This window comes from Carya illinoinensis, chromosome 15 (genome assembly GCF_018687715.1).
Source record: "Carya illinoinensis cultivar Pawnee chromosome 15, C.illinoinensisPawnee_v1, whole genome shotgun sequence".
NCBI lineage: Eukaryota > Viridiplantae > Streptophyta > Magnoliopsida > Fagales > Juglandaceae > Carya > Carya illinoinensis.
Genome location: NC_056766.1, coordinates 12,287,316 through 12,300,115, shown reverse-complemented (window position 1 = coordinate 12,300,115; position 12,800 = coordinate 12,287,316). Strand labels below are relative to the sequence as shown.

Below are 12,800 nucleotides of genomic sequence, written 5' to 3'. Positions count from 1 at the left end.
TGTGTCATAATTTGGTTTAAATGATAAATTTTAAAATTTGAATCTTACAAATTAAATTTAACCATTTAAGTTATCTGAATGGTATGCTCGATTTGCATACTAGTTGGAGAATAAAATAATTAGTAGGAAGCGGATCCATAACTATGCTAGCTAGCCAAAATCAAATAAAAATGGAAGAGATGCAACTTTTTAGTTTAGGACTTTGATTCTATTATCCAACGTCATGCAATGAAAGTGGTTTGCTTAGATAAGTATTTAAAAACTGCGATGGGCCCTTCTAGCAGTTGTCATTTACTTTACTTATTTAATTACATCGACCATATATGTCTCCAATATGTATGGTAAATCACATGAGGAAGCTATCACAAGATCCTTGAAAAACCTAAGGACAAAATCAAATAAGATTGCAAAATGCATAATGTTTAGGTGTTTTCATGCTCTATTTCTGAGGTTCCTAGTCCTTGATCTTGATTTTGATACTTGATGAGCTCACTAGGTATTGGTGGTACTGCTAGTTGAGATGTTTGACCGACGTTTGTTTTGGAATCAGAATATTCTCTAAAAGACATACCTAAATCATGAAATTCCAAGGATCTAGAATGGGTTTCTGTCAGTTCTATGCTGTTTGATGGACTTGGCAAACATTTGATCCTTGTCGAGACATCATTTGCATGAATACCATTAGTACTACTTTCAATGTCTCTAAAAGACATTGTTTTCTTTCTAAACGTATGCGAGCTGAGGTCCTTTTTATCAAACCTTCTAAACATATGAAGAATTCTTCTCCAAATCGAGTCAGCTTGATTTGGATTAGAGGGCATGAAGATGTGCTGCTTTTCCTTGTAAAGGAACATAGATATGGAGAAAATGAGAGCTAACAAGGAAGCAACCCTAGCAATGAGGAATAGGCCCCAAAAGCTAGCAACATCGAGACTGGGGGAAGAAGGCGGGGTGTTGGGGTCTAGACAAGTGGTGTTTTCCCTGAACCATGCACTTTCAATCTCTTTCATTTTCTCCCCTTCAGTCACATTTAAGATTTGCCTTGAAATATCAGCAATAAGCGGGGAACCCATTGGGAATACCTACAAGTCATGACAAAATAACAAAGGAAATCTACTTGAGAAACTACATGACCTACAAATTAAAACAAGCATATAATAACAAATGAGATATGATCTTACAAAGCCAAACCCATCAGTTTTGTATACTGATGAAACCATGGTGTACTTTGAGCAATATGTTCCTAGAAATAACTTCATGTAGGGGACTTCATCAAAAGTAGCAGCTATACCACCATTTGCGCTTCCTTTAGACAAAAGTTCATGACATTCATCTGTAGAATTATATTGCTTTAGTTGAAAATCCTTAAAATTCATTTCTTTTAATATTCCTAGAACAAAAGAATCTTTTTGGTAGCCAACCTTCTCCCCATTCTTAATAAGCTGCTTGAGATCAGTAATTGTTGGTTGCAACTGTTGAACTGTTAAGAGGGACGTCAAACTTGCAGTGTAGCATTGAATAAGTATGAGCACCACAAAAACCCATATGATCACCACAAACCTAGCACAATTGCTTATCACTATCTCCCCTGTAAATTCAATTCAAAAGAGTTTTAGAAAGGAATGTACATAGTTTATGGTAAATATCTATGAAGTTCATATGATATTTGAGAAGCAATTAGGAATACACTAATATTGAAAAGATCAATAATTGTCAATAATAGGGTATCGTTCACTTTCCATGTAAACTATTTCTTTTACATGAAATTTAGATCAATGATCATGAGCACATCTCTAATCTTGGCAAAATGTTGCTTCAATATTGACCCTTTTAGTTCCGCTCAACAAGACTTCTGAATGGCTAGTTATAGTTCAACTCATTACTAAATCATTACACAAAACACACACACACACACAATTGTATCTGTATCATCATAATCATTTATCAATTCATAGTAATCTTAGGTTTCTATTTTTCCTGGACTCTTAAGTCAATCAGCTAGGAAGTTTGAACGAGTTCTTTGCTACCTAATCAGGAGTCTAATCTTCAAGAATATATTCAAGAATATAGAGTTTGAGTTATGTCTTTCAAGAATGGTGGGGTACGTTAGGTGCCGCTTCTAACCCAACCTTTTCACCTTTTCTCTCCTCAATTCCTTGGCTCCTCAATTCATATAATTTTAGTGTATAATTGAATATATTGAGTAACGTTGTATATAGTTTAAATAGTGCGTATAAGTTCTATGCATTCTTTTTGTTAAAAAAAAAAAAGGGTCTATTATTAAAAAAATAATTTTTTATGTGAATCCCAGATTTGCCTACTTCTTTCAAAGAGAGTGCATGAGATTTGCATACCTTAAGATCACAAATTTAACCCTTCATGATATGTTGCCTCTTATAAGTAGTTATATCACCTTTAATCACGTGACTAATCATATTCTATTGCATACAACCCTCTTGAATTCGACTACTAATTAATAAATCTCATATACCTCGGTAACATGGGGATTCACATGTAAGGACATTTTGACACATGATGACATAGAGAGAACTTAAGCAAGCTCTTAAACAATCATAACCATATCCTACAAAAGGTGTGTGCATGCAAGCATGTAGCTTTTGTATCGTGCATGCTGATAGTTAGTATTTGAATTATTTCTCATTGTAGGCATTAACAATGAGTGAAGGGAACTTACGTTGTGCGAAACTATGGTGGAGAAGGCATACCATAAGCTTGTCCCAACCTGGGGTGAAGGAAGCCCACGGAAATTCTCATTTACTTGGTGTTCAAGAACCCATACCACAAACCCAATGAACACAAAGAAACAAGCGGTTGTGATCCAAAGGTCCAAACTTAAAGGCTTCAAGAACACCCAGGCATTTTTTTTCCTATCTCGGAGTGGCACGACCATTGACACTCCAGATTCCGTGTATGGTAGTGTAAAGTCCACATATTTGGACCTGTTTTCTATAATTGTCGTATCTCCTACCACAACATCAAAATTTTGCCAAAATCAGTCATTTCCATTAAAAATGCCAATTTCTATGTCTAGATTGTAAGTGGAATTAAATAATGCATATATATATATACCATAGGGTTTGAATGCATGGAGAGTCAGTCTCAATCTGAATGAATGCTTGCAAGGTCGAATGTTTTGTAAGTTATGAAAAATAATAGAGAAATGATATATGCAGTTTTAAGGTGTGCAACTCTTACTCACTCTATTCGAAAAAAGTAAGTAAATATGAGACCAGCCACCCATATGAAAAAAGTTATTTTTTAATGGTGACCCCACTTCTTTTTCAAAAGAGTGTATATGACTTGCACACCCTAACTATATCTAGTATTATACTAAATAAGAAGAATGCATGAATATTTTTACCGACCCCTTGATATACTTGATAGACCAAATCATTATAAGTACCGGCGCTTTCACCATCCGGCTTTGCAAAGGGAATGAACTCATATCTAACAGCATACGGTAATGATTTCATCACAGCATCGAAGACATCTATAGAATATCATTTGACCTGTGTTGTGTTAGTGCCATGATGTGGGACTTGAACAAATTCAGCAAAACCACCCTTCACTGGAACTCCTATTCGCAGCTTCTTCCCATTTGTTGGAATCTCCCAACCTTTAGGCACAATTTCTACATCACCTGGCCATGTAATAAGTCTTAGGTTGTTCTTGGAAGTGGAATATACATTTTTGTTCACTGAATTCATGAGTTCCCTTCTAAGTCCATTTTCTGGGGTCCAAAATGCAACCACTCTTCCAATATCATCAATCACATTAGTTATCTGAAAGGTTGACGATTTTATTTGTCCATTAAGAAAATTGAATTCACCAGAAAGGCCTTTAAATCTAACACCCAATAATACTTCGCGAAGTTTTGGACCATTTTTTGAGACCCTAATAGTTTCAAGATCAATTAAGTTGCTCGAAGGATTTGGTTGTTCAGAACCAAGATTTGCATACCCAACCAGCTTCTCAACTGCTGTGGCTAGTGCTGAAGTAGCATCAAAAGCCCAAAGGCCAAAGACATTCAAGTCAAAATTGGTAATATTGGGATTTTCTTGTTGGAATGTCCTTTTCCATCTAATTGCAAAATTTTTAAGCTCTTTTGTCTTGGGGATGTAAGTCTTTACACCCAATACTCCTTGCATTGAGTCAAGTACTGAAGGTTCTATCGAGCTAAAGGAATTGGCTATCCCACTGGTAACGATCCAAACATAACCTTCCCTCATCATTCCAACCTCTCTTGCCTTAGTAAAAAGCCGAGAACTGAGATTCCTTGTCATATGCACAATGAAGACTCTAGTTTGCATTGTCATTAACTTGTAAAGTTCTTTACTAATTGCATCATCCGTGGCCAATGGAGCAATGGCACTCTGATAGGGAACACAAGCATCAACATCTTGCAAGGCATCAATCAAGAAGGGTATGATACCTTCCCTATACTCATTGTTTATGTAGATGGGCACGACTTGTTTCCATCCAAAGGCTTTAACAATTGCACTTAATGCTTTCACTTGAGCTGAGTCATTTTGAGCGACTCGAAAAAAGTATTTACTCCTAAGTGAAGTAAGAGAAGGGCTTGTTGCTGAAAATGAGATAGTTGGCACCTGAGCTTTCTTCCCGAGATTGATGACAAAGTTTGCCTGCATTGAGTTTTGTGGCCCTATGATGGCTTGCACCTCTGTATTTTTTATCAAGTCTAGAGCTGTGATTCAAAAACAAAAGGAAAAATGATTTTTTAATGGATTTCAAGGTAAATTTGGAAACCCTCAAATACATATTTCTATTGCAATATATATATAATTTTGGAAGAATATTTAAATCTTTACTCTCCTGAAGTCATTTCATGACTAATTTTCACAAGTGACATGTTTATATGCCATCCTTTCCAACTAACAAAAAAGTCTAAACTCAAGAACTCTAGCTCTATGGTGTAATTGGTTCGATTCGATTTAATTTTAAGCAAATTTTAAAACCGAATCGGTGTATACCGATTTTGAAAATGTAAGAACTGATATGAATTAATTTATTACTGAAATTAAAACTTTCAATTTTTCTAATTTCGATCCAGTCCAGCTGGTCCATTTTCTGGTTTACTGTTTATACATGTGGCACTATATAAGTTTAATATTATAATTTTTTCAATACTAAACTTAATTGGTAGAATTTAGTATTTATTATTAACAATAATATACAAATTCAGTAATATTCAATTATGCTAGTATAGTATAAGTAGTGTCTAATTTATTAGTGAGATTAATAAACTTGAATAATAAGATTATACTAATATAATTAAAGTCTAATGATAGATCTACTACCGTCGATCTCTTCTCATGCTGCCAAGCGTTTGGTTTTGTTTCTTTGATTTGTTGGTTGGCTTGATTTGTGGATGCTTAGTTTGATTTGGATTGTCTGGTTTGTTTGACTTGGAGGATGGGCATTCTAGTCAACTCTTATTTGTAGTATGAATATTTTAGCTCAGTTTAATCTGTAGCAAGGGTATGAAGGGGCATTTTAGTCAACCGATGTTTGTTGTAGAGGTATTTTAATCCAACTCTAGATATGTAGCAAGGTAGGTAGTCTTTTTAGATTCAAAAACAATATCTTCTCATCTTATCATTACAGTTTTTTTAAATTCACATATAAAATATAATAAACATTTTCAACTTTTTTAATTTCTAAAACAATAATAATATTAAAAAATAATAATCTAAAAATATTTTATTCAACAGTTTTCAATTTTTATTTAAAACTATATTATCTCATTTCACTATTCAAACAAGCCCTATTGACTTCGTTTAGTTTAGTTTGAGAGATGACTCATTTATCTTATATAATCATTCTAACTTTTTCAAACTCCAACATAAAATATAATTCAAACCTTTCAAATCTTAAAAAAAAATATATTAAAATATTATATTCTAATAATATTTTATTCAACTTTCAAATTTTATTCCATCTTATATGTGTAACCAAATGAGACTAGCCAATGCCATATAGAGCAGGGGTATTTTAGTACAGAGAATGATCATAATGATTTTTAATTATTAGCAGGGGTATTTTAATTAATTTTTAACTTTGCTTTTTACACACAATGATCATGATATTGTTTGACAAAGGCAAGTCATGTGGTAAGGGTGCTAATACTTAAAATTATATGTTAAAAGTACATCTAAATAACATACTATGTTTCTTTATTTATCTAATTTTAAAGCGTGACATGGATGATATGCGAAATCTGTTAATTAATTTATCCGTGCATGAAATTAGAACATTCACTAAAGTGGTAGCCAGAGCATAGATATGTAGAGATTCTCTAACACCTTGAGCTATATGTTTTCAAATTAAGAGAGTGAGGCGCTCCTAATTTCTCATCAATTTAAAACTTAGGCATGGTTTATTTTCACAAACCATATCATCTCATTTCATCTTATCTCAACCTTATAATTTTTCCAAACTCTCAAACAAAATATAAAAAATAATTCAACTTTTTCAAATCCTAAAATAAAAATAATATTTTAATAATATTTTATTCAACTTTCGATTTTTATCTCATCTCATCTGTATAACCAACTGAGGTCTTAATTAATGAACCACATGAGCGTGCAGTACTTGATCTTATTAGTTCCAATTAATTTCCTTAAATTGTTGGGAATTCTTATCATAAATTCTTAAATATCAAAATATCAACTAAAACCATCTACTGCTATGATATTATTGATTTTGATGATAAATATATAAATATATATATATATATATATGTATATATAATATTTAAATCGCCAAAGTTCTGAATTCCCATTATAGAATACACTCAAATGATAATTTAAACTCGCAAAGGACCAGGGGTTACACATCCCCTGGCAGCTTGGAAGGAAAACTTGGAGAGAATGAAAGAATATAAGAACACACACACGCACACACATATATATATATAAGAAGCTGATGATTTATAACATCATCTAGTATTAATGCAATCCTAAAATCAGTGCAGAGATAAGTGTGTGTATGTGTGTGTTTTAGAGAGAGAGTGTTGAGATATGTACATATGAGTTAGTTAGAGTTAGTTAGCAAGTTTTCATTTTAATTATAACACGTGCTGTAATTAGTTTTCTGTATAAATAGGACATAGGTCAGCTTTGTAATACACGGAATTCTTTTAATCAAAAGCAGAGGAAACTTTCCTTTTTTGCCTTTTAGGTTTTATGTGCGTAGTGTGAAACCATCTTTTCTACATGGTATCAGTGAAAGAGAAAATTACAATTCTGCATTAAATGGAGTCTTCTTCCTCTGAATCTCCTATCAATCTTACGGATAATTCATCCAGTCCTTATCATCTCAACAATGCCGATAATCCTGGCATTGTGCTGGTTACGCAGCCATTAACTGGAGATAATTACCATGCTTGGTCTCGATCCATGCAAATTGCTTTACGATCTAAGCACAAGCTTGGTTTCATTGATGGAAGTATTACCTTGCCATCTAATGTTTCTGATCCAGCGCATACTGCTTGGTTACGTTGTAATGACATGGTTTTCTCGTGGTTACTCAATTCTGTATCAAAAGAGATCGCAGCCAGTTGTATCTACATCAACACAGCACGAGAACTTTGGTGTGATTTACAGCAACGCTATTTGCAAACTAATGCGCCTAGGATTTTTCAGCTCCAGAAGGAAATTGGAGATCTGATGCAAGATGATCTATCTGTAAGTGCATATTTTACTCGATTGAAGACTCTTTGGGATGAATTGATGAATTACATGTCTTTACCTTCTTGTATCTCTTCAAGAAATTGTAATTGTGAAGTTTTAAAAGCTGTTCTTGACCACCGGCAACGAGAATATGCAATGCGTTTTCTGATGGGACTTAATGACACTTTTGCAAGTGTTAGATCACAAATTTTGTTGATAGATCCATTTCCTGATATCAACAGAGTGTTCTCTCTGATCTTGCAAGAAGAAAGACAGCGTGGTATTCATTCCATTGTTAAATTTGTGAATAATGATTCTGCTGCTTTGGTTTCCACTACTCAGCAACAACATCCCCAGAAATTCACTCCAAGGAATAAATTTTCTTCGAAACCTAAACCAATGTGCAGCCACTGTGAAATAGTGGGCCATACCAAGGAGAAATGCTATAAACTCCACGGGTATCCTCCTGGATACAAATTCACCAAATCTCGGATTAATTCTGTCAATGGTAACCCTTCTAATAATGTTTCACAGGAGGCACACACTTTTGAAGGATCTTCATTACCTTTTACTCAAGAGCAGTGTCAACAACTGCTTTCTATGCTTGATTTACACAAATCTTCAACCAAACCTCCAGTGGTTTCACCCGTAGGTACTCATCACAATCCTTAGACATTCCTTCATCAGTCAGGTATATTACCATTTCCCTCACATAGTGTTTTTACTGCTCTTAGTTTTCAGCATTTTTCATCCTTCATCCATAAAGTTGAAAATCATCCTTCTAATGCACCTTGGATCATTGATACTGGTGCAACTGACCACATGGTCAGTTCTGTTTCTTTCTTAAATTCATACTCCTCTGTTCAATCTACCTTTGTGACTCTTCCAAATGGTCACAAAGTCAGTGTCACACACATAGGCATAGTCAAAATTTCTGATACCTTAATATTGACTAATGTTCTATGTGTTCCATCTTTCTCCTTCAATCTTTTGTCAGTTAGTAAACTTGTTCATTCTACTAACTGTGCTGTGTTTTTCTTGAACAAATCATGTATCATTCAGGACCTGTGTGCATGGAGGATGATTGGTCTGGGTGAACAACGAGATGGACTTTATTACTTGCTGCCATATAAGACATCAACCCCTGATGTAATTGATGATTCTGTTTCTAGTGTATTTTCTAATTCCAATAATGCATTTTCTGCTTCCAGTATTCCTGCACCTCTTGTTTCAAGTCCTCAAACTTTAGACATATGGCATTATCGTTTAGGACATCCATCCAATGCTAGACAATGTTTGTTACATAAACAAGATTCTCTTATCAATTCTCCTTGTACAAACATCTGTGATATATGCCATTATTCCAAACAGGCTCGTTTATCTTTTCCTCTGAGCAATTCTGTCACTACAGAACCATTTGATCTCATCCATACTGATATATGGGGTCCTTTTTCTACTTCCACTTTAGAAGGTTTTCAGTACTTTCTTACAATTGTGGATGATTTCTCACGAGCAACTTGGGTCTATATGATGAAAACTAAATCTGAAACTAGACCTAAGTTACTTTCATTCTTTGCTCTTGCTGAAACACAATTCAATCATAAAGTTAAAACCATTAGAAGTGATAATGGTCTAGAATTCAATATGACCAATTATTATGCTTCTAAGGGAATCATTCATCAAAGGAGTTGTAATGCCACTCCTCAACAAAATGGAATTGTGGAACGTAAGCATAGACATTTGTTAGAAGTGGCTAGAGCTCTCAGATTTCAAGCACATCTTCCTTTATGTTTTTGGGGTGATTGTGTCTTAACAGCTGCTTATATCATCAATAGATTACCTACTCCACTTCTCTCAAATAAGTCTCCTTATGAATTGCTTTTCTCTACAAAGCCTTCATATTCTCATTTCAAGGTATTTGGATGCCTTTGTTTTGCTAGTACTCTTTCTGCCCATAGAAATAAATTTGACTCTAGAGCAAGAAAGTGTTTGTTTCTTGGTTATCCCTATGGTGTAAAAGGATATAAACTCTATGATTTACAATCTCATACAGTTTTTCTATCTAGGGATGTTATTTTCCATGAACACATATTTCCCTACAAGAAAAATCTTGTTCATTCTTCCTCACAACAAACTATTATACCTATGGAGTCTTTTGTTCTTCCAGTTCCAGTTTTTGATCCTACAATAGATTCCACATTCTTTTCAACCACTATACAGCCACCTCAAAATCCTACTCAAAATATTGATTCTACAAATGTTTCTTCTCTTAGAAGATCCACTAGACAGAGACATCCACCAAACTATCTACAGCAATATCATTGTCATCTTACTTGTTCTCCCTCAGATCATAGTTCACTTGCTGCAGCATCCTCAAAGGTTAGTTCTCACTACCCTTTGTCTACTTATCTTTCTTATTCTAAATTGTCTCCTGCATACAAAGCCTACACAGTTTCTTTGTCTTCCAATTTTGAACCCAAATCATATTATCAAGCTGTCAAATTTTCACATTGGCGTGATGCCATGTCAGTTGAGTTAACTGCTCTTGAAGAAAATCATACTTGGGTTCTTACTAGTTTACCTCCTGATAAACATCCAATTGGTTGCAAATGGGTGTATAAGATTAAATATAAGTCAGATGGTACCATTGAGAGATACAAAGCTAGGCTTGTAGCTAAGGGGTACACTCAACAAGAAGGATTGGACTTTCTTGATACATTTTCTCCTGTTGCCAAGCTCGCCAGTGTTAGGTGTTTGCTTGCCATTGCTGCTGCTAAAGGATGGTATTTACATCAGTTAGATGTAAATAATGCTTTTCTTCATGGTGATTTAAATGAAGAGGTTTACATGACACTTCCTCAAGGTTATGGAAGTGAGGGGGAGACACGAGTATGCAAGTTGACTAAATCCTTGTATGGACTCAAACAGGCTTCTCGCCAATGGTTTCACAAGTTATCAAACTGTCTTTTAAACCATGGTTTTTCACAATCTAAGTGTGACTATTCTCTGTTTACTAAAGTCACTACAAGTTCATTCATTGCCTTGCTTGTCTATGTGGATGATGTCATAGTAGCAAGCAATGATATTCAAGCTGTGCAAGACATCAAAAATATTCTTCATGCTGAGTTCAAGATTAAAGATCTTGGAGAATTAAAATACTTCCTAGGATTGGAAGTAGCTCGAACATCTAAAGGCATTTCTGTTTGCCAAAGACACTATGCTCTTGAAGTGTTAACAGATTCAGGTTTTATTGGCTGCAAACCAGCCAAAATACCTATGGATCCTAACCTGCGCCTCATCAATACAGATAGTGGTTCATTAGAAGATCCCACTGTCTATCGAAGGTTAATAGGAAGGTTACTCTACTTGACTATTACAAGACCAGACTTGGTATTCTCTGTTCACATTTTGGCTCAGTTTATGAATAAACCAGCACAAGTTCATCTTGATGCTGCATATCAGGTTTTGAGATATATAAAAGGAACTCCAGGGCAGGGTATATTTTTGCATGCATCTTCATCTTTACAATTGAAGGCATTCACGGATTCAGACTGGGCAACATGTCCTGAAACAAGAAAGTCAATTACAGGCTTTTGTGTTTTCTTGGGTGAATCTCTTATTTCTTGGAAATCCAAGAAACAAAACATTGTGTCAAGATCATCAGCAGAGGCTGAATACAGGGCTCTCGGTTCCACAACATGTGAATTAATTTGGTTAATTGCCTTGCTTAAAGACTTTGGGATTAATCACAACTCACCAGCATTACTTTACTGTGACAGCAAAGCTGCTCTACATATAGCAGCCAACCCAGTGTTTCATGAGAGAACGAAACACATTGAAATTGATTGCCATTTGGTTAGAGAAAAAATTCAAGCTGGAATACTGCATACTCTTCATGTGAATTCAAAGCATCAGCTGGCAGATTTTTTTACAAAGGCTTTGGCCTTCCCTCAGTTTACATTTTTCCTTTCCAAGATGGGAGTAATAAATATACATACTCCATCTTGAGGGGGAGTGTTGAGATATGTACATATGAGTTAGTTAGAGTTAGTTAGCAAGTTTTCATTTTAATTATAACACGTGCTGTAATTAGTTTTCTGTATAAATAGGACATAGGTCAGCTTTGTAATACACGGAATTCTTTTAATCAAAAGCAGAGGAAACTTTCCTTTTTTGCCTTTTAGGTTTTATGTGCGTAGTGTGAAACCATCTTTTCTACAGAGAGAGAGAAAGAGAGGAACCTGCGACAGGTGCTTGAACAACATCATTTTTAGAGTCCGTGGTGTTAAGAACCAGCCTGGTTTTGTAGTGACTGTTGGAGGCATAGAAATGAGCCATGTTGATGCAACTCCATCCCATCCTCCCCTTCCATGTATGCAAGTCCAGAATGACACCCACATTAACTGGGATGAATGTCTTGTTTTGTGCCTTTCCCATGAAAATCCTTCCAGAAGTAACAATGAAAAAGAAAAGAGACAAAGCAATTCTGGTAGCCTCCCTCATGATTGATTAGGTTTGGAATCATATGGGGGAGAAGCTAGCTTTTACGATTCATTTGTCAAGCAGAAGAATCTTATTTATAGGGATTTTTTATTCAATTGACAAGAAAGATGATCGAACACGTAAGATTACTAAAAGATGAAAGCAACAAATTAACTAATTAATTAATTAATTGTGGTGGCTCAAATTAGGGGTCATCTTGGGGCTGGATTGATATTATCATTGATACTTAAATATTATTTCCATAATATATGTGTTTTGCTGCATATGCATATTTCAATGTATGGTAAGTATAGGACTCGTTTGGACACTAAGCCGATTAAATTTGGACAATTTAGAATATCTCATAATTCTGTGAATAATTGTTAAATTCTTTGTGAATAATAGTGAAATAGTTTGAGTTATAAGATATTTTATTAGATTTTCTGAAATGAGAGAGAAAAAGTTTAATAAAAATATTATGTTTAAAAAATTATTTGAATATAATTCTTAAAATTATTATTTTTTTTTAATTTTAAAAATGTTGTATTGTTTTGTATGTTTTGTTTTTAAGTTTAGGAAAGTTGAAATGGGTTTTGTGTTTGGATG

General features: G+C 34.4%; 1 pseudogene; it reads right to left on the bottom strand.

Moving 5' to 3' along the window:
* Positions 1-422: 422 nt before the first annotated feature.
* Positions 423-12,176, bottom strand: LOC122296674 (annotated as a pseudogene).
* Positions 12,177-12,800: the final 624 nt, after the last annotated feature.